Genomic DNA, 21,465 nt, shown 5'->3' with positions numbered 1-21,465 from the left:
GTTCATCTGTCCTTTTAAAAAATCATGATGGTGAGGGCTTCTTACCGCAGCCAGCATCAGGGTCTGGGGGATGTAGCTGTCATTTATGAGGTCCCTGGGGCATGGCAAATTAGGATCAGGGGGCTAAGTGCAGGTGGGAAGTCAGCTGGGGTGGTAGACAGTAAGAGACAGTGACTTGGTCAGTAGATACTAAAAAAGATTTAAGTCTCTTGTACAGGATGTCATTATAACTGAAATTGTTTTCTTTGCTACTTGTAGAAATCAGTCTTATTATTCATAGGCAGATCTGCTTATGGTATTTACCAGTTGTATGTTCATAGGCCAACAATTTAACCTCCACGGGCATGTTTCTTCATGTATAAAATGAGGTTTTTAGTCTACATGGCCTCTAAGGTATCTTTTTGTTTTAGAGCTATAATCTTAATGGTCTGTGTATCCTGTGCATTTCATTGTGAAGAAGTCCTATTCTGGGAAAAGCGACAGCCATCTGGAATAGAAACATGGCTCAGTGGAAGGAACACTGTGTTTGGAGTCAGAGGATCTGAATTCAAATCCTACCTCTATCACTTACTATTACTTCTATGACTTTGGGAAAGTAACTCTTCCACTCTTGGTTTCCTCATCTATGAAATAGTGGTCCAGGTAATAGAATTTTCTAAATAAAGAGACTCTTTAAGAGATGCACTTAATGGGAAAAAAAAGAGATAGATTTATGCATCCTGGTTCTGCCACTTAATTAGCTCTTCAACCTTAGTCAAAGTTGTCAGCTGAGAATAGTTTGGTCAGCCAGCCTTAAGGTGTTTTTTTAAATTAACATTTACTAGGTTAATACAGTAAGAATATTTTATATAAAGTGTATTTTATATAAGTATACTGTATCAATATAAGAACACTTTATATGACATTTTATATAAAACATAAAACAATATTTTATACTTTAAAAGTCAGTGGCATGCTGTCCTATCAGTACATACAGATTCCAAGAGAGTTCAAGCTTAGAGAGTACATGTAGCAAAGAGGTACTGAGAGGCCTTTTCTTCTCTTCCTGGCATTCTCAAGAAGCTTCCCTTTAAGCATGGTGAATCTATTTCATTATCTTTCCCTTTTCTCCCCCTCAGGTGGCTTAATACCTCACCTGTAGATCTAGTCCTGCCCAGAGAGATGTAAGGACCCATAAATGCCATAAGCCCCAAAGGGCTAAATGTCAATTAAGCGCTGCTAGTTGTTCCTCTCTAAACTTGCATTCTAGTAATAGAATATTTTTTTAGGGGCAATGAGGATTAAGTGACTTGCCCAGGGTCACACAGCTAATAAGTGTCAAATGTCTGAGGTTGGATTTGAACTCAGGTCCTCCTGAATACAAGGCCAGTGCTTTATCCACTGCACTACCTAGCTGCCCCCCTAGTAATAGAATCTTATGACCCAGGATGGGGAATCGGTATTGTTCATCATATTCATCTTATATACTAGGACTGGTACTGTATCTTTTTTCCCCTGTAATTGAGTCACTTTAAAAAAAATATTCCATGCAATATCTCAGTTTGACTGTGACTGGTATAGCTGCATTGGAAGAGTATACAAGTAGCCCATGATCACACCAATACATCAGTACTGAGTGAGAGAAGGAAACATAAGGAGCCACCAAAAATCATCAGACAAGTAGTCAAATGATCAGAATCCCTTTGACCTGTGTACTCCTTGAATTTTGCCTCTCATGACCTACTGGCACAAATCCTTTCTGCTGTATCTACTATTCCACTTTTGCCTAAAAACCTGGTATTTTGATTTTGATTAACTTTTTTGTTAATCAAAAAAGTTTTTGTCTCTTTGAAGGGGGGAGAGAGGGAGTGTTCAGTAGAGAACTGTTGAGAGTCATTGGTTGGGCTATAGGCCAGATTTCCTAGAGGACAGATTGTTTTTCCCTTGTCCTGACTGTCCAGAAGAGTGAGTGGTTCCCAAGCAAGCCACCCACGGCACAATGAAGGTGAAGGCTAACTTGACCCAGTGATGGGATCCCAAGTCTTTCCCATACTCTAGATGAGTTCTTCTTCAGCTTGGCCCTTCTTATCCATGGTTTATTCCCAACTTCTTTTATCATCCCATTTGCCCCATGAGCCAGACTTCTTAATTGTAGGTCTTACTAGACCTTGGGTACTCTCCTTTCTATGCACGAGTCCACTTTATACTATGCTTGACTGCCTCCAAATATTGAATCCTTAATATAAGAAGTGAGCATATATGAGAAGAGACATTTAAAGAGGAGAATTTAAAAGTTCTGATAAGAAACAGGTTTGAGAACATAATTTGATTCTTTTCAAACATGCTTATGCTTGTCTGTATGTTGTTTTATATTGAACTTCTATGACAAACTGTTCAGCGTGTTTAGCATGTACTTCATGCACTGAGGAGCTCAGCTGGTCACTTTGGTTAAAAAGGGAGAGGGAAAAAAGGACATGTAGTTAATATTTGATATCCTATGTCTCTAATTAGGAATATCAGAAAGTAGAATCCATTCAGCATATGTTCTGGAAAAGGAAGCAAACGAGGCAAGACCTATCATAGGCAATGTGTAACAGGATATTTCCAGATATCCATAAGAGATAGCAAAAGACAACGCCATTGTATGATGACACTCATTAAATGGAGTGCAAGGGCATTTGGGAGGTGACATATTTCCTGCTCTGCCATGGAGTGCTAGGCACAACTTACAATGAATGTAAGCTACCACCAGGTGCATAGTGGTTCTGGGCTATAACCTTGTAGTCTGAGTGGATAGGCTTTCCATGTCTGTAAATAACTAAGAGAGTAGATATAGGTCAGTATGCCTCTTACTATTACTGAATGACATCCCAAAATATTATTTTATATAACAAGCACAACTTCCCTATTATGATATTTATAATATATAGTATAGTATCAGTCCTCATACTAACTATAGTAAATAAGTTATATTTGTCTCTAAAAATAATACTCCATATTAAAGTAGAGGAACAAATATGAGCATATCTAAGTACTTATATAGCAGTAGTTCTCCAAGTATGATCCAGAGAACTGCTGACATACTCTAGCATAGCAGAAGAGGCAGTGAGGATTAATATACAGAGAATTGTCAAGTCAAGAAGATCTAGGTTCAAGTCTTTCTCCTTAATGGCTTTGTCACCTCGGGCAAGTCACTTAACTGTGAATAGCTCTCTAAGACCAATGATCTCCATTGACAGTGTCTCCTCATCAAAATTCCCTATACACCAGTCCAAAAAAAAAAGAATTTAAAAAATGTACTTCAAAGTACTTTTGTACAGTGAGGTATCTTTTTCACTAACCATTAATTATTTTTCAATTACTGCTCAATCTCCCTCCTTCCTCTGCCATTTTTTCCTTTTAGACTTAAGTAGAATAACATTCTAATTCACCATGAATTTTTTTAGACTCAGAAGCCTTTAAGGGAATATAGAAAATAGAACTCTGTCTCTGGTGCTTCACCTTTTGACAGCTGAGCACACAAACCCCCTGCGGGCACCTTATATTTAGTGTTCCCTTTCTCTCTCCTCCAAATCTTGCAGGGAGAATGCATTTGGATGTTCTCTTCATTTTCTCAGTTAACCCTATGACTCTCTAGACTCTTCTTCACTTTTTAGTGAAAACAAAGAGAAAAATAAAATCACACCACTGTACAAAACTGGAGATTTGTGTGATAAACTTCATGTTTATTTTTTCCCTAGTCAGTGTTTTCTGTGACTTTTATCATTTCTAACACATTTCTGCTGTCAGTACCAGGGTTCAGTAACTGGTAAGAAGGAAGGAAGAAAGGAAGGAAGGAAGGAAGGAAGGAAGGAAGGAAGGAAGGAAGGAAGGAAGGAAGGAAGGAAGGAAGGAAGGAAGGAAGGAAGGAAGGAAGGAAGGAAGGAAGGAAGGAAAGAAAAGAGGGAGGGAGGAAAAAAGAGGGAAGGAGGAAGAAAGGGAGGGAGGGAAGGAAAAGGGAGGAATGAAGGGAGGGAGGGAAGGAAGGAAGAATGGAAGGGAGGGAGGAAGGAAGGAAAGAAAAAAGGAAGTTAGGAAGAAAGGAAGGAAAAAGGGTGTATTAAATTTCTACTATGTTCCAGAAACTGTGCTAAGTACTTTAATATCATCCTGCATGATCTTTATAACAACCAACAAACCTGGGAAGTGTATCCTATTATCATTCCCATTTTACATTTAAGGAAACTGAGGCATACAGAGGTTAAGTGACTTGTCTATGGTCATATGGGTCTGAGGTCATATTTGAACCTAGGTCTTCCTGACTGCTATACCCCTTATTTAGAAGGGAGCTAAGATTCTGATCAAAACAATGATCCAAGACAGTTCCAGAGAACTTGTGATGAAAAAATGCTCTCCTCCTCCAAAGAATGATGATGAACTGATGAATTTTGAGTGCAAATTGAAGTATAATTCTCTCACTTTATTTTTCTTGCTTTTTAAAAAATATGGCTAACATAGAAATGTTTTGCATGATTTCATATATATAATTGATATCATATTGTTTTCTTTCTCGGTGAGTGGCAGAGAGGTTGGGAGGGAGAAAGAGAATTTGGAACTCAAAATTTAAAAAGAAAACAATGTTAAAATAAATAAAGGGGCAGCTAGGTGGTGCAGTGGATAGAGCACCGGCCCTGGATTCAGTAGGACCCGAGTTCAAATTCAGCCTCAGACACTTAACACTTACTAGTTCTGTGACCCTGGGCAGGTCATTTTACCCCAACTACCTCACCAAAATAAATAAATTAATTAAAAAAATTTTTTTTAAAAGAGGATATTAAAAAAAGGAAGGTAGGTGTCACAGTGAATAGAGCACTGGGCCCAGAGATAGGTTTGTTGTAAGGATCAAATAAGATATTTGTTAACATTTAAAAAAACACAGCACAATTCCTGGTACATAGTAGGCAATATATAAATGTTTATTCCCTTCCTCTTCCTTTCCCTTGTCCATTGTGCCTCCTAGATGTCTCAGATAAGTCAACTTCTCTGATTGCTCATTTGACTAAATGGAGGTTGTAGGTACCTTAGCCCTGAGGAGCTGGGCATACTCTTAGTACTAAGGCTTTGTGCTGCATGGACAGGTAAGATCAGGAATGGTCAGGAGTGGTCAGGACTCAGAACTAGATAGACCTGCTGCATGCAGTCCTACACATAAACTGGGAAGATTTCATTAGCGAGAACTAGTAAAAAATCTAGGCAGGTGGTTGAGGCAGGAAACATTTGTATGTATGAGAACACATATGTATTGTTGAGAAAAAATTATCACCTTAATAAAATAATGGGAATAAGTTTGTCAACTTGGTATAACTGTTTTTTTCTCTAAGCCTCCATTTGTCTTGATTAAATATTTTTCCTTCTAAGTTGTTTTTCAGTAATAAAGTAAGTTGGTTTTGTGATTTGATATAGTAAACATACATGTATTCTTTTTTTTTCAGGGTAATGGGAGTTAAGTGACTTGCCAAGAGTCACACAGCTAGTAAGTGTCAAGTGTCTGAGGTCCGATTTGAACTCAGGTACTCCTGAATCCAGGGCCAGTGTTTTATCCTCTGCGCCACCTAGCTGCCCCCATACATGTATTCTTTTTTAAAAAAATTAATTAATTAAATAGTTAATTAATAATTAATTAATTAAAATTAATAAAGTATTTTTTTCCGTTACATGTAAAGATAGTTCTCAACCTTTGTTTATACAAGCTTTACAATTTCAGATTTTTCTCCCTCCCTCCCCTCCCTCCCCCCTCCCCTAGACAGCAGGTAATCTGATATAGGTTATATATATATATATATATATATATATATATATATATATATACACACACACACATATATACATACACATACATACATACATATATACATATATATACACACACATATATATACATATATATATACACATAATAACATTAATCCTATTTCTGCATTAGTCATGTTATAAGAGAAAAAAATCAGAGCAATGATGGAAAACCTCAAAATAGAAAAAAAACAACAGCATCAAAAACAAAAGAAATAGTATGGTTCATTTAGCATCTATACTCCACAGTTCTTTTTTTTTTTTTTTCCTGGATTTGGAGATCCTCTTCCATCACGAGTTCCCTGGAACTCTTCTGTGCCATTGCATTGGTGAGAAGAATATAGTCCATCACAGTAGATCAACACTCAATGTTGATGTTACTGTGTACAATGTTCTTCTAGTTCTGCTCATCTCACTCATCATCAGCCATACGTGTATTCTTTTTTTTTTTTTTTTGCAGGGCAATGGGGGTTAAGTGACTTGCCCAGGGTCACACAGCTAGGAAGTGTCAAGTGTCTGAGGCCGGATTTGAACTCCTGAATCCAGGGCCGGTGCTTTATCCACTGAGCCACCTAGCTGCCCCTGAGCCACCTAGCTGCCCCCATGTATTCTTTTTTTTTTTAATGAGATATTTTATTTTTTCCATTACATGTAAAGATAGTTCTCAACTTTTGTTTATACATGCTTTACAATTTCAGATTTTTCTCCCTCCCTCCCCTCCCCCCCATGTATTCTTAACTGATAAATATATAGAGACCCTCTGATAGAACAAATCATTGTAGAAAAATATTATAAACAACTTTATCACTTATTTATGTAATAAACCACCAATCAAATTATGTGGTGAACATTTAATATCTATAAGAAATCCACCAGAAGCCCCAGCCTTTAGCCTCCTCCTGGGTCACACTAAGATTCGTTCTTGCCTTTTAGGCACTTGGGATTCAAGTATCCTTGTGTTAGCTTGTGGTCAGTATTGACTGTCAGAGGCTTGTGACTACCTCAGAGAGGGAACCTGTGGCCTCTGACTAGATGGAGAGCAAATTTTGTCATGAGCAGCTATCTGAAAGAATTACTTTGACCTTTAAAACTCAGGTTGGCAGTTCATCTTAGAGGGGGGTATTGGTATTGTTCACACATTTTGCCTAATAATATTTGATTGCATGCATTAAGTATGTCTAATGAGTATTTCCCTTTCACTAGTTAGCATATTGTTAAATCTGCTTGAAATGTGCTTCCTGTATTACAACACAGAAAGATAAGGAAGCTCCTATAGACATTTACTAGCCGTGTGACTCTAGACAAGTCATTTAACTTTTCTCAGCCTCAATTTCCCCATCTGTAAAATAAAGATAATAATAGCACCAACATAATAGGGTTATTGTAGGCATCAGATGGTATAGGAGTCAGACACAACTGAAAGAACTAAACAACAAAAAAGTTGTTGTTCAGTTGTTTCATCATGTCTGACTCTTCATGACCCCATTTGGGATTTTCTTGACAAAGATAATGGAGTGATTTGCCATTTCCTTCTCCAGCTCATTTTATAGATGAGAAAACTGAGGCAAACAGGGTTGAGTGATTTTTCTGGGATCACACAACTAGTAGGTGTCTGAGGTCAGATTTGAACTCCGGAAGATTAGTCTTCTGGACTCCAGGCTTAGCACTCTATCCACTGTGTCATCTAGCTGCCCCCTAAGCAATAGGTGGTTAATAAATATTTTTTGCAAGATGGGTCTAGCCCACTGGTGATTTCATCAAGTCAGGAACCTCAGCCATATAATTGTCTCTGACTTAGTAAGATGAGTCCTAGGGCTCAGCTTCAAAGAAATTAAGTGATATGCCCAGAGTCACATAGCTAGTGTCGGAGGAGATTTGAAACCCCATCTCCTGACTCCAAGCCCAGCACTGTACCCAATACATGAGGCTGCCTCTCACCCTCATGTTATGAATTAAAAATAATTCATGTCTTCAAAACAAATGCATCTTCTAGTGTGGTATTTTAGGACCCGTAGCTGCTGCCATATGGTTTATAGAATCAGACATGGTTTCATGGATGACTAAATAGGAATACTGTTGCTGCACTGAAAAGGAGGATGTTTTTATAGTTTATGATGAAAATCCACATATCTAGGACCTTTGCCCATTTCTGGCATTGGTTGATAGGCATTTCTGCATCTTGAACTATTAAGTCCTTAACTAACTAATTTTGCAAAATTACACTATGATAGAAAAGACTAGAGAGGTGGCAAATATGGTAGAAAATGTGCTAGATTTGTATTCAAGACCTTAGGGATATATCCTGGCTCCAACAATGACTAGCATTGTGACCCTGAGCTACTCATTCTACCTTTCTAAGCTTCAGTTATTGCATCTGTCAAATGGGAATATTAATACCTACTCTACCTATCAGAAGTATTCATAAGATCACAAATTTAAAGTTGGAAGGGCATTTAGTGGATATTTAGAACAACTTCCTAGGTGGCACAGTGGATAGAGCACTGGGTTTGGTGTCAGGAATACCTGTGTTGAAATTCAGACCAGTTTCATGACCCTGGACAAGTCACTCAACCCTGTTTCGTTCAGTTTCCTTATCTGTAAAGTGAGCTGGAGAAAGAAATTGAAAATCATTCAAGTAGCTTTACCAAGAAAACCCCAAAAGGGGTCACAAAGAATCAGAAATAACAATAAAACTTCATTTTTACAAATGAGGAAATGGAGGCTTAGAAGTTAAGAGACCCAAATCCTCTGGCTCCTAATCTGTTTCACGGGGTTATTATGAAAAATGTGCTGTGTAAACCTTCATTCACATATAAATGGGAATTATTATTAACATTATTATTAGCTCAGTGTACTTCTTATATGGTTCAATTTAATTTCAAATTTCCAGGAGATGTTAGCCTAGATGCTAATTTATCCAAGGACTAATTGGGTGGCATATATATTGTAGGAACAAAAATATTTTGTCTTCTCTGTTGGTAGTAAACCAGTAAAAGTTTTAACTGAAAAATATGGTGTGAAATGGCAAAGAATGTGTTAACCACAACTACAAACTAGCAAAAAAACCATTTTGCTTATTTTATTTTACAAGACTCTCTAGTTATTTGAAAAGGTTTAAACAGTTGTTACTTCAGTTCAGTTTTTAAGTAGAAGAGTTCAAGCCAGATTTCCCCCAAATTGTCATTTTAATTACCCATAATACTACTTCATCCCTCTATGCATGACATGAAACAAAATTCAGTATTTAACTAAAATTCAATACTCTGACTCAATTATTTGCATGTTTGCAGAAAATACACAATGTAATTTTCCTAAATTCTTTCCTTAGAAAGTGAACAAAATGCTTTTCAGATTTATTGGAGGAGGTGAGAAATAATGAATTAAACTGGCATTTCACAATTTAATTATTTTACTGACATTTGCTTGAAACACAACTAAATAATGAAGCAAAATCTATGCAGTTCACAGAGTTCCCGTCAAGGAAAATTACAGTATGAGCTTAATTATCCCATGCTCTGGATTACCCAAGGTGAAAAAAAATCCTGAGTAAAAGAAAAAAGAAAATAGGGCATAGATGTCTTATTCCATCCCTGCGGCATCTCCTTCAGACTCAATTATATTTATGTACCTAAGCATAACTAGGCAGCAGATCTCAAAGAATCACAAAAATCATAGAACGTTAGCAGTCATCCTGTCCAAACTCCTCATCTCACAGATGAGGGAAGCTCAAAAAAAAAAAAGTATAGACTTGAAGCTAGAAGGGACCTCAGAGGCCATCAGCCCCGACTCCCTCATTTTACAGGTGAGGAAGGGGAGGCACAAAGAGGATGGGGTCACTAAGCTGACCTGAGTCAGGAATTAAATTCTTTTTTAAAAAACATTTTAAATATATTTTTTTTATTTTCAACTGATCCTCAGTAGAAACAAAAAGAGACTTAATTTTTCAAAGTTACAGGAATGTTTCTCTCTCTTCCCTACCCCCTTGTTTTTGTCTGGAAGCGTCAGCAGGCATCTTAGGCTTTAGACAAGGCCGCCTTGACAGCCTGAACAACGGCATCATTGTTGATAACAAACATTTTCAGCAGCTCTGCTGGCTTCCAGCTTCTGGGGATGCTGGCAACCACCAAGCAGGTGACAGGGATGCCAAGTTCACCCACTGCAGCAGAAGCCACAGCCTCTCCTATGCCACCTTCATAGTAATGGTCTTCCACAGTCAGGATGCAGCCATGGGTTGCACGGGCACTGTCAAGGATGAGCTTCTTATCCAAGGGCTTGATGGTAAAGGGACCAAGTGCTTGGATATTGATCTTTTCTTTCTTCAGCTGCTTGGCAGCTGTCAAGGCTTCATGGTGGGTCACCCCACCTCCAATCATAGTCACCTGGTCATCCTTGCTCTTCAGGACCACCTTAGCCTGGCCAACCTGGAAGTTTTCATTGTTGTTCTAAATGATCACATTTTCTGGGCGACTGATCCTTATGAAACAGATGCCCTTCGTGTTGGCAGCTAACTCTACTGCTTTCTCAGTAGCCACAGCATCACGTAGGTAAAAGATGGTACCATTAGGAATGCTCTAGAACATGTCAAGATCTTCAAGGGCCATCTGAGAAGGCCCATCTTCACCAATGGACACTCCACAGTGTGAGCCACTCATGCTGCTCTCAGAGATGGCTGCCACCCGGATCTGGTCGAAGGCCCTGGTGAAAAAGGCAGCAAAGGTGCTGCAGAAAGACATGGTCTGGTCTTGTGTGGTGCAGCCCACAGCAATGCTCACCATGTTCTGTTCTGCAGTGAAACACTCAACGAAGCGATCAGGATGTTCCTTCTTGAAGAGTTCTGAAAAGGTCAAATTCTTGGTGTCCTCATCCAGGGCAATCACACGGTCACTGGCGTGCCCCAGTTTGACCAGGACCATGCCATAGGCTTTGCGGTTGGCTATCTTGTCTCCAAGTTTGTAATTTAGGGGAGAGGGCATCCAGATGTTGGTGATATCCACTATAGGGGTATCCTCTTTGGGGAGGGTATCTAGAATCTTCTTCTTGCTTTGGATTTGGCCATAGGTTTCCTCAATGACCTGTTCTGCCATGTTTTGGGGGAGGGGCTTCCCATGCCAAGATTCCTTATCTTCCACACCTGAGATTCCTCTGCCCTTATATGTCTTTGCAATGACACCCAGTGGCTTATGCTTGCCCTGGTCAAAGGCCTTGCAGAATTCCTCTGTGGAATGTCCTCTAGACACTGTGTCCATCCACTATGATGGCATTCCACCCAAAGGCTTCACATCGCTTCTGGTATACTTCCACTTGGTGCTACAGGAGGGCAGGGTCGCTCTGGCGCAGCCAGTTAATGTTGATGATGGTGACCAGGTTGTCCAAAGAAGAGGACCGCCATGGTCACTGCCACACTGCAGCATGATGTGGGGTGGCCCGAGATGGCCATAGTGGTGGTGGCTTGGATGGAGTTGATGCGCAGCCGGTTGGCGGTGTCCTTTAGCACCTGCAGTTTCTGTTGGTCCGGGTTATGGTCATCCTCCATGGTAAAGGGAGTTGGCATGGATCCTGAGCCTGTGGTAGAGGCAGCAGCAATGTGAGCAAAGGGGAGCCTGGAGAGGAAGAAGGAGGAAGAGGAACAGGAATTCAATTCAGGATTTTCTGCACTCTATATACCACCCAGCTGGGTAATATCGCTTAGCTTGTTAGTGTCAAAAAGGGGGGATTAAACTCTCCATTTTCCAATTTTTTTGGTCAGATTTGGTCTTGATTTTTGTTCTTGAGGAAACTCTGAATGTCCTGGTTACAGACAGAAGCTTATCTTCCACCAATCTAATATGGGGAGCAGTCAGAAGAGTTCTAGGATTTGATAACCAGATCTAAGTTTCAGTCCCAGCTCTATCACTAGTTCTCTGGCTTATGGCATGTGATATAGTTTTCTTATATCTCAATTTCCTTCGCATGTAAAATGAAGATGTAGGATTAGATGAGCTCGAACATTCTGAATCTCTATGGCTAGGTCCATCCATTTAGCTGAACTAGTCAGAACATGATACCGCTGAGGTGCTAGTCCCAGGTTCCTCAAAAAGGGCCTGTTAACATCATTTTATTCAGTAGCTACAGATTGCATCCTAAATTTTGACCCGCTGTCTTGGAAATATGTGTTATTAGTCATAAGAGGACCAGGGGAGGGTGGGTGGATGATCACATCTATGAGCCTATGAAATTCATCACCAGCATGGTGTCCAGGAAAGGCCAACAGAAATTTTGTTGCAAGAGTGAAATTAAACTTAACTTACCCTGAAGGGAAGAGCTAAAAGCAAGTCAGATTCTGATTTTCCCAAAGGCATCCTAAGGGCATAGGCTAAGAGAAGCATTTATTACTGTTAAGCCTTCAGGGTTGAATCTAGGTTCTTGTCATTCCAGACTTCTAGTTCTGGGTAACAGGTCACATATCAGAGCCCCATCCAGGATGCAATGATGTAGTTGAGGCTAGGATACCTACACTAGCAGCAAATGAGATAGAATGCATTAAGGCAGGCAGGCAGGCAGTCAACAAATATTTATTAAACATTTATCATGCTTATCCCTCGGACTGCATGAGAAAGGAAGGTAAAAACATATTCCCTGCTCTCAAGTAATTCACAATGTAATGGAGAAGAAAACATGCAAACACTTACGTAAACACAAAATATATACAGTGAAAATGGAAGGTAATCTCAAAAGGAAGGCAATAGGATCTGGAAGAAGTGGAAAAAGACTCCTATATAGTGGGCAGCTAGGTGGCACAGTGGATAAAGCACTGGCCCTGGATTCAGGAGGACTTAATTTCAAATCTGGCCTCAGACACTTGACACTTACTAGCTGTGTGACCTTGGACAAGTCACTTAACCCTCACTGCCCACACACACAAAAAAGACTCCTACATAAGGTAATATTTAAGCTGAGTATTGAAAGAAGCCTCAGAAAAGAAGAGACAGCAGGGGTGAAAAGGAAGAGCTTTCTAGGTCTGGGGGAACAGCCAGCACAGATGCCTAGAGCTGGGATAGTGTGTGAAAAACAAGTGGTGCCTTGGAGCCAAATTGTAGAATACCTCAAGACAATTTATGATATGAAACTTTACCTATTGGTCCTTTCCTTTCTCTGAAATAGAAAATGTACTTCTGACTTCCTCAAGCCAGGGGGAGGGCTCATAACAATGCAGGTCATTTTGGGAGGTTTAGGAACAACGTGATCCTGACCAAAGTATGACTGGACAAAACTTGGAGCTATAAAAAAATAAGTTATTAAAATGCCCAGAAATTGCACTGTTCGAAATATACATCAAGAAGATCAAAGGCAGAAAAGTTCTCCATATACCAAAATATTTATAGCAATATTATTTGTGGGAGCCAAGATCAGGAAACCAAATGGACACCCATTGTCTAGGGAATGGCTATACAAATTATGCAGTAAGTAATGGTGAAAATAAGGAATTCAGAGAAACATGGGAAGACTGATAGGAACAGACGCACAGTAAAGTAAAAAGAACTGGGAAAAGAATATGCACAATGTAAATAGAAAGAAAAATAAAATGAAACTGTGGAATTATAATGAGCAAACTTTGCCCTGGAGAAGAAATATGGGGAAGTAGGTTGTGGGATGTTGCACAGGCTGGCTTATGAAGTTGATGAGTCGGTTGTTTTTGCAGAACTCTGTGAGTGTGTGTGTGTGTGTGTGTGTGTGTGTGTGTGTGTGTGTGTGTGTGTGTGTGTGTGTGTGAATCTTTGTTATAAAGGATGGGAAAAGGGTAGAATCAAAAACAAATGTGATGTAAAAAGAAAACATCAGTTTACAATGAACAAACAATCACTGGACGAAATGGACAACCTGATCAGTTTCCTAATCTGAAAATGAGTGGGTTAAACCAGATAATCACTAAGGTCTTGTCCAACTCGAATTTTATGCTATATCATCTTACATGGTCTTGATAATGCTTCTTCTCACTTTGAGCCAAATCGATTCAGCTCTTTTGTCTTAAAACTATGCTATACTTTCTCATTTCCTTCCAAACTGTTTTTTGTTAGAAGAACATGTATACAATTCTAGCAACAGCCATTTTGCCTTCTCTTTCAAGGTTTGCAATTTTAAAAACAAAGTTTATGACATGAGAAAAATCCACAGAGAATTCATGAATAATCTTCTAAAAAACTAATCAACATAAAATTCCTATCTTCCCCAAGTATTATACACAGTATTACATTGGACTTTCTTTTTAAATTTTTTAAATTGATATCTTTAGTTTAAAAATCCCTTTCATTTCATTATGTATCTTTTCCCTCTCTCCTCCTCAGAGGTCTATCCCTTATAACATAGAATAAACCAAGAAAGGGGGGAAATATTTCAGTGAAGCTCATCAAATAAGTCTTAATATTATATGCATTCTACCACACCTATAGTCCTCCACCTCTGCAAAGAAGGAAGGGAAATTGATTTACTCTTCTCCTCTTAGAAGCCAGGCTGGAAGAGACTTTAATTCCATGTAAATACACTCATTCCCACGCAACACAGTGAAATGTCAAGAAGATCTTACTTCAATCCTGGTATATTGGAATGAGAAACTTTACTGATTACCAATCATGGAAAACCCAGAGATATGGTCAGTGTCATCTCACTACACACCAAAAATCTTCTGAAAAATCCTGACTACAAAGATAACTGATTCCTGTTCTAAGGTCTTGGAACCTCTTGTGGTTTCTATTAAAATGAATCATTTAAGTGAGCCAAAACAAGCCCTTTCATCCTGATACCAGCTGAAGATAGAGAATCCTCCTCAACCTCCCACCTCCCTCTCCTTGGCCACTACATTTTATCTCAATCTGATATGAGGAATGAGTGATTGAACTCATTATCCTCAGAAAGGCAATAGACAGTGAAAAACTGACACAGAGGACTGAATCAGCAAAGTCACTGTTTATTTCCACATTCCTTCTGGGAGAAATGACTTGAAAAATCTTCCTCCAGTGCCTCTGGCACTTAGCCTGTTCCCTTGTACAGAGTAGTTACTCAAACATTTGTTGTGGATGAAAAGAAATATGACTTCATTATAATCCATATCAGGAATGATTGTGAGTAGAAACAACTTGTTTTTGTCTAATTCCCCATGACAACTAGGTAGTAAAGTGGATAGAGTGCTGCCCCTGCAGTCAAGAAGATAACTACATGAGTTCAAATCTGGCCTCAGACTAGCTGTGTGACCCTGGGCAAGTTACTTAACCGTGTTTGCATCAATTTCCTCACCTGTAAAATGAGCCGGAGAAGGAAATGGCAAACCACTCCAGTATCTTTGCCAGAAAAACCCCAATGGGGTCATGAAGACTTGGACACAACTGAAAAATGACTCAGCAACAATAAATTGTGTTAGTTATCAATATGTGATTATAGGTGGTTTTTTTAAAATGACATTTGTTAGATTCAGTGGTTTCCTATTGCTTCCAGGATGAAGTTTGGAATGTAAAGTCCTTCACAATCTGGGTCCAACCTCCTTTTCCAGGTTTATTGTTCATATTACTCACTTTTCCCTAATCTATGTCCCAATCAAACTGACTTCCTTGTTGTTCCCCAAATTTGACAGTCCTCCCACTTCCTTAACTTTGATTAGGTTGTCCTCCCAGACCTGGAATGCACTCTCTCTCCTCACTTCTACCTCTTAGAATTCCTATTTCTTTCAAGGTTCAGCTAATGGCTATCTCCTACAAGGAAAGCTTTCCTCTTCCTCTCAGTTATTGACTATTCTCTCCTTCCTCCTGTGGTGACCAGCCAGTGTGCGCCGAGGCATAAAAACCTCAAATAACAATTCTTTACACTCCTCAAATTATATTTTTCTATCCCATTCATTTGCAAGCAGGCTTGAAGCATTTGGGGTCCTTAAAAACAAGGGGAGGGGCAGCTAGGTGGCCCAGTGGATAAAGCACCGGCCCTGGATTCAGGAGTACCTGAGTTCAAATCCGGCCTCAGACACTTGACACTTACTAGCTGTGTGACCCTGGGCAAGTCACTTAACCCCCATTGCCCTGCCAAAACAAACAAACAAAAAAACAAAACAAAAAAAACAAGGGGACATGGGGCGGCTAGGTGGCACAGTGGTTAACTTAACACTTACTAGCTGTGTGACCCTGGGCAAGTCACTTAACCCCAATTGCCTCACTAAAAAAAAAAAACAAAAAAACAAGGGGACAGATCCATATAAGGTTTCTTGGGGATGATATTAGTTTGGGGACATAAGGATTTTTTAAAATCACATATTAAGTAGTAAGTTACATAGACTTTCTGACCCTAAGTCAGATAGAGAATCTTGAAAAAGCCCTTGCCCTTGGTGACCAAGGAACATTAAGTTTCAAAAAACAAAAAAGATTTTAGTCTGGGGACTCTAGTTAACAAGAGAGCTATCTTCTAAAGTGTTTGGTAGCAGATAAAAGGAAATTCCCTTTAAAGGTTTTGTTCTCCTTAATCCAAAATTAGCACAAGTCACAGAAAATAGATCCATACTTTACTGCTTCTCAGCTTCAGAGATTGCATGGAGTGCATAATCATCTGTGAACAAAAAATCATGCACCAACTCTCCCTCCACTTTAGCCTTGGCTTGTAGCCTTTTCAAGTTGAATAATTTACCATCAGTGCAGCAGCTGACCTGGATGCCATGTTCATCCTCATTAAAAGTCTCTGACAACATTGCTGAAAATGTCATGCTAAAAAAACACGAAAATAGGCATACAGCCTTGCTTCACCCATTGGTGAATGGGAAAAAGCAAGACCATGATCCACTATCCAGAACCCAGCTAAGTGTGCCATCATAAAATTGATGTATAATACTGATGGATTTCTCTGAGAAACCAAAGGTCTTGGTCAATTGACAAACACTGTATACAGACCTCTGTACCTTAACTTTGCCTCTTACTTTCTCTTACCTTATTTCTCACCTGCTGCACTATTTTGGCTGACTTCTGTAACCAACTTCTCCACCACGTCCCCCTCCTTCTGATAATTTTCCAGCCTCATTTTGTGTTCTGTCTTCCCCTATAAAATGTAAACTCCTTGAGGACAGGGATTATATTTCTTTTTTTCAGTATTTGTATCCCTAACCCTAAGCGCAGTGCCTGGCACATAGTAGGCGCTTAAGAAATATTTACTGACAGTTGGCTAGAAAAAAAAGACAAATAGGCCTTTGTTTTGAGCTGAAAGATGGATGGCAAATCGCACTCCTTCTATGAGGAAGAGATGTCCCTTCCAGCTGAAGAATCTAGCTAGCTCCAGAGCTTAGAGTCAGAGAAAAGATCTGTTCAGTAGACCTGTACCTGACAGTGATTTACAACAACCTTGGTGTGCGCAGAGCAGGGTTGAGAAGAAGCCAGGAAAAACCAGCCATGAGCAAAATGCAAAAAGGAAAACTAGTCCAGCAGAGACTGAAAGGTCAACAGGACGGTTTGATGAGCTTGCCAGAAATCATCAGTATTCCTGAAGCATTTGAGAGCATAAGTTGCCCATCCATCCATGTGATCTAGATACATAGGTTCTCTACATGGCTCCTTGTTACATGTTCCTTACTTATATTCCTCTCCACCTTTGGGAGAGTATGAACCAGGTGTTTGGGGAAAATAATTTATTACTACTTGATTTTATTAAATACCTTTGCTTTAAACTACTTGTATCCTCTTTCTCACCAATAAAGGCAAATTCATCAATGGAGCATGATGGTTTTGAGTGGATTTGGACCCATAGAATACCTTAAACCTGACATAGTCTAATGTAGGTAATCTACTACATGAGTGGGATGGTGTCTCTCATATATAGTTATCATTATTTCTTTATATGGGAAGGAAGTTGTCTATCTAGCAACCCCAAAGTGTGCTTGCCTTCAGGGAAGGGGGATCTAAATCACAGGGTAGCACTATGAGTAAGACCCTGTGGAACAGATTCCACCAGAATATCAGGGTACCACCCCAATGACAATTCTTATTAGTTTTCTTCTGAGGGCTACTGTGAGTACATTATGTCTTTTCTATTCTCTATGGCCTTACAGTATTACTTTCACCTAGTGAATTTATCCACTCTCCACTTCCTCCTCCTCATCTAAGAAGCAAAGTTGTTGTTGTTCTTCCTTCCTTTTAGACTAGGACCAATGATACCATGGGGTGAAATCTTGACTTATTCGGGAATTGAAATTAAGTGAGGCAGAGTTAGACAAAGGCATCAGCCTCACTCTCTCCCAGAGCCATTGAAGTCCAGTGGCAAGACAAAAGTTAGGATGGCTGGCGATGGCCCAGGATGCAGTGAATGACCATGGCATCTTCAGTGACCAAGGTCTCAGTGCTCCACAGCACCTGCTTCAGCTGCTTTCAGAACCATTGTAATAAATTGTTCTTATCTGCCCATTCTTCTCGAGGGGGGAAAGGGAAGGGGTAGGTGAGTCTTCACATGCTTAGGATACACATTCCCCTAACTCACCTAGGGTTTGAGACCTGTAATTACACTTGACCTGGTTTAGCCCATCTGCCAAGTTGTTTACAGGGGTGTGGCCACTGTGCATGCTACAGCTTTTTGGAGCCAAATAGTGAAACCAAGTAGTTAAGGGCTATCATCTTTCTTCTCCCCTCCTTTTTCTCTTCCCCCATTTAAGCAGAGCTAAAATATATCTTATTATTCTATCCCTAATGGTTTCTGATAGCTTCAAAGCCTGATTCTCTTTTATAAATGAACTTGTTCCCTTTGTCTATGGAAATATAATTACTTGAGATCAAAATGTGCATGGGGGACTTCCCTGAGAAATTTAATTTTTGTGTTTTACAGACTAGCTACACCAAGAACTACCTATGGTTCTGGCAAAGGAGGTTAAAAGATCTCCCTGGAGGCTCACCAGTATAGTTCAATTTTATGAATAACTTTATAATTCTCCCAAACAGAACCCTAAAACTTTACTTCAGATTTCCCCCAGTAGAATGAAGGCAAAAGCACTGGTCCTGGAAGCTGAATTTCCCCCTTTCTTACCCAAAGGAAGAGCCAAGTTAGGAAGAACTAAGCCCCTTAGCTTCCACAGCAAATTGTATTATTACAAGGACGTTATTTCTCTCTTTTTGTGCCTCTGTCTCTACCGCCTATCTTTCTCTCTGTCTCTATCTCTCTATACATGTGTATATAATTATGTTCACTTTTGTATTTAAACTTCTTATCACTATAACAAAATTATCAACCAAGCAAGTTTATAGCTCTCCTCCAAGGAGAAATCGTGCATTCCAATGAGTCAGTGTGGTACAATGGAAAAAAAACATGGAATTTGGAGTCAGAAAACCTAAGTTCCAATCTTGATGCTGCTAATTACTACCTACTTGATCTTAAGCAAGTCATTTGTCCTTTGTGGACCTCAGGTTCATAAGCTGAAGGGAGACAGACAGACAGACAGACACAGAGACAGAGAGAGACACAGAGAGAGACAGAGACAGAGACAAAGACAGACAGAGAGATAGACAAAGAGACAGACAAGAGAGACAGTGACAGAGAGAGACAGAGAGAGGGAGAGACAGAGAAACAGAAACAGAGAAAGAGAAAGAGAAACAGAGACAGAGACAGACAGAGGGAAAGGGAGAAAGAGAGGGAAAGAGAAGAGAGGGAGAGCACATGAGCAAGATAGCAGAATTAAGCAATTACTATGTGTCAAGCACTGTGCTAATATAAACAAACAAAACAGTTCCTACCCTTGAAAAGCTTGTATTCTAATGGGGGGGGGGGAACAACAACAAATACAGAGGAGTTGGGAAGGAGTGGGATGGAAAGGAAGGGAGAGCCAGTTACCTACACAGTTAGATGGAGATGGCTAAGAAGTTGCCTGGAGGCTTGGCCTGGGGAAGGGAAGGTAGAAGTTCATCTATCAGAGCTCAGAGGAAGATGAGCTCAGGAGGAAGATGAGGATGTTACCAGAGGGCAGGTAACACAGTATAGAGATGTCATTTGGACTAGAAGAGGCTTTAGAATCCTTCTAGTCCACCCCCTTGATTTTACAAATGAGGAAACTGAGGTCTATAGAGGTAAAATAACATGCCCAAGATCATGCAGGGTGTAAATGACAGATCCAGAATTTGAGCTACCTTAAATCCTTTGTTCTTTTTGCTGTCCAGCCTGAGTAGAGACAGATGTTGGACTTTCTAGTTCTAACTGCTTTCACAGGAATCCTGAATATTTCTCCTTTAATGGTTCAAATTTTCTTAAGAAGAAAAAAAGTCACTAATTAGGTAGGTGGAAGTAAAATCCAATTCATTACAAATTATCTAACAGCAGTGAGCTCTATTCCAGGGTGAGTGAATCAATCCTGCTCAGGAAACTAATGAGCCTTAGGCTACCCACTAAGCTGGCCCCCTGTCATTTGCAATTGCATGTCTGTACACAAACAGTACACACATACTCACACATTTGTACCTACGTGTATGCATGTACATAATCCCAGACCTGCTGTAAGGGAGAAATAGCAATACATTTGGAATCAGATGATCTTCAAATCCTACTTCTGCCTACCTCTTTGCTCTTGGATAAGCCTTTCTCGGACTCTTGTTCCCTCATTTTTAAAATGAGAGGTTTGAAACAGAAGTCTCTTCCAGATCTAAATCTAAAATAGTTACATATACAAATAGGTAGGTAGGAAGATAGATACATACATACAGATATATAGAAACACAGATACATATACAGATACAGATACATAAATATTTATAGACTCAAAAGTTGAAAGATATAGAGATTAAGTAGATAAGCAGATAGGTTGAAGATGATGATTGATAAGTGGAAGGTAGATAGATAATAAATAGATAGGCAGACAGAAATAGATAGATGACAGAGAAAAGGTAAATAGACAGATAGAAGATGATGATGGTGATGGCAATGATGACAATAAGGATGATAGTGATAAAGATACTGTGTAGACATGAAACAAACACCAGTTCAGTTTTCCACAGACCTTCAAACATATTCTCTTTTTAATATTATATACAGTCGGGGAAGCTAGGTGGTGCAGTGGATAAAGCACCAGCCTTGGATTCAGGTAGGACCTGAGTTCAAATCTGACCTCAGACACTTACTAGCTGTGTGACCCTGGGCAAGTCACTTAACCCTCATTGCCCCATTCCCTCCCCCTATATATATATACACACGTATATATACATACACATATATACACACACACACACATATATATACACACATACATACATACATACAATCACAGAAATAGACATTGGGCTTCAAGGTATTTCTTTTCTACCTTCTTAAATCACTGACAAAGCGTTAGAATACCATGTAATACAAAAATGGCACAACAATGTATTAAATCATATTAACTCTTGAGCTGACAAACTAGTTCCAAATCACAAAAGACCTGCCACCAGGTTAACAAGAAGAAGGAAGAATTCTAAATTCAGTCTTTCTTTTCTTATTCCTGTTCATCAGGGCACACATGCAGCTTCCATTAAAGCTAATGAGAGTTACTGTACACAGGCACATTAAGGGATAAATAGGCTCCCAGGAGGTCTGAGTAAACGGAAAGCATAAATAAGGAGAAATAAACTGCGTGGGTACAGATGAAGAACGAAGGAAGACAGGAAGCAAGGAAACCTGCTTATATCCAGAGCTGGCAAGCTCTCTAAGGGA

At 39.5% G+C, this 21,465-nt stretch overlaps 1 pseudogene; it reads right to left on the bottom strand.

Moving 5' to 3' along the window:
• Positions 1-9,277: 9,277 nt before the first annotated feature.
• LOC122725442 overlaps positions 9,278-21,465 on the bottom strand; it is a 73,827-nt pseudogene continuing 61,639 nt past the window's right edge.

The sequence above is a fragment of the Dromiciops gliroides genome, chromosome 4 (genome assembly GCF_019393635.1).
Source record: "Dromiciops gliroides isolate mDroGli1 chromosome 4, mDroGli1.pri, whole genome shotgun sequence".
Taxonomy (NCBI): Eukaryota; Metazoa; Chordata; class Mammalia; order Microbiotheria; family Microbiotheriidae; genus Dromiciops; species Dromiciops gliroides.
This window is presented reverse-complemented; position numbering and strand designations above follow the sequence as displayed.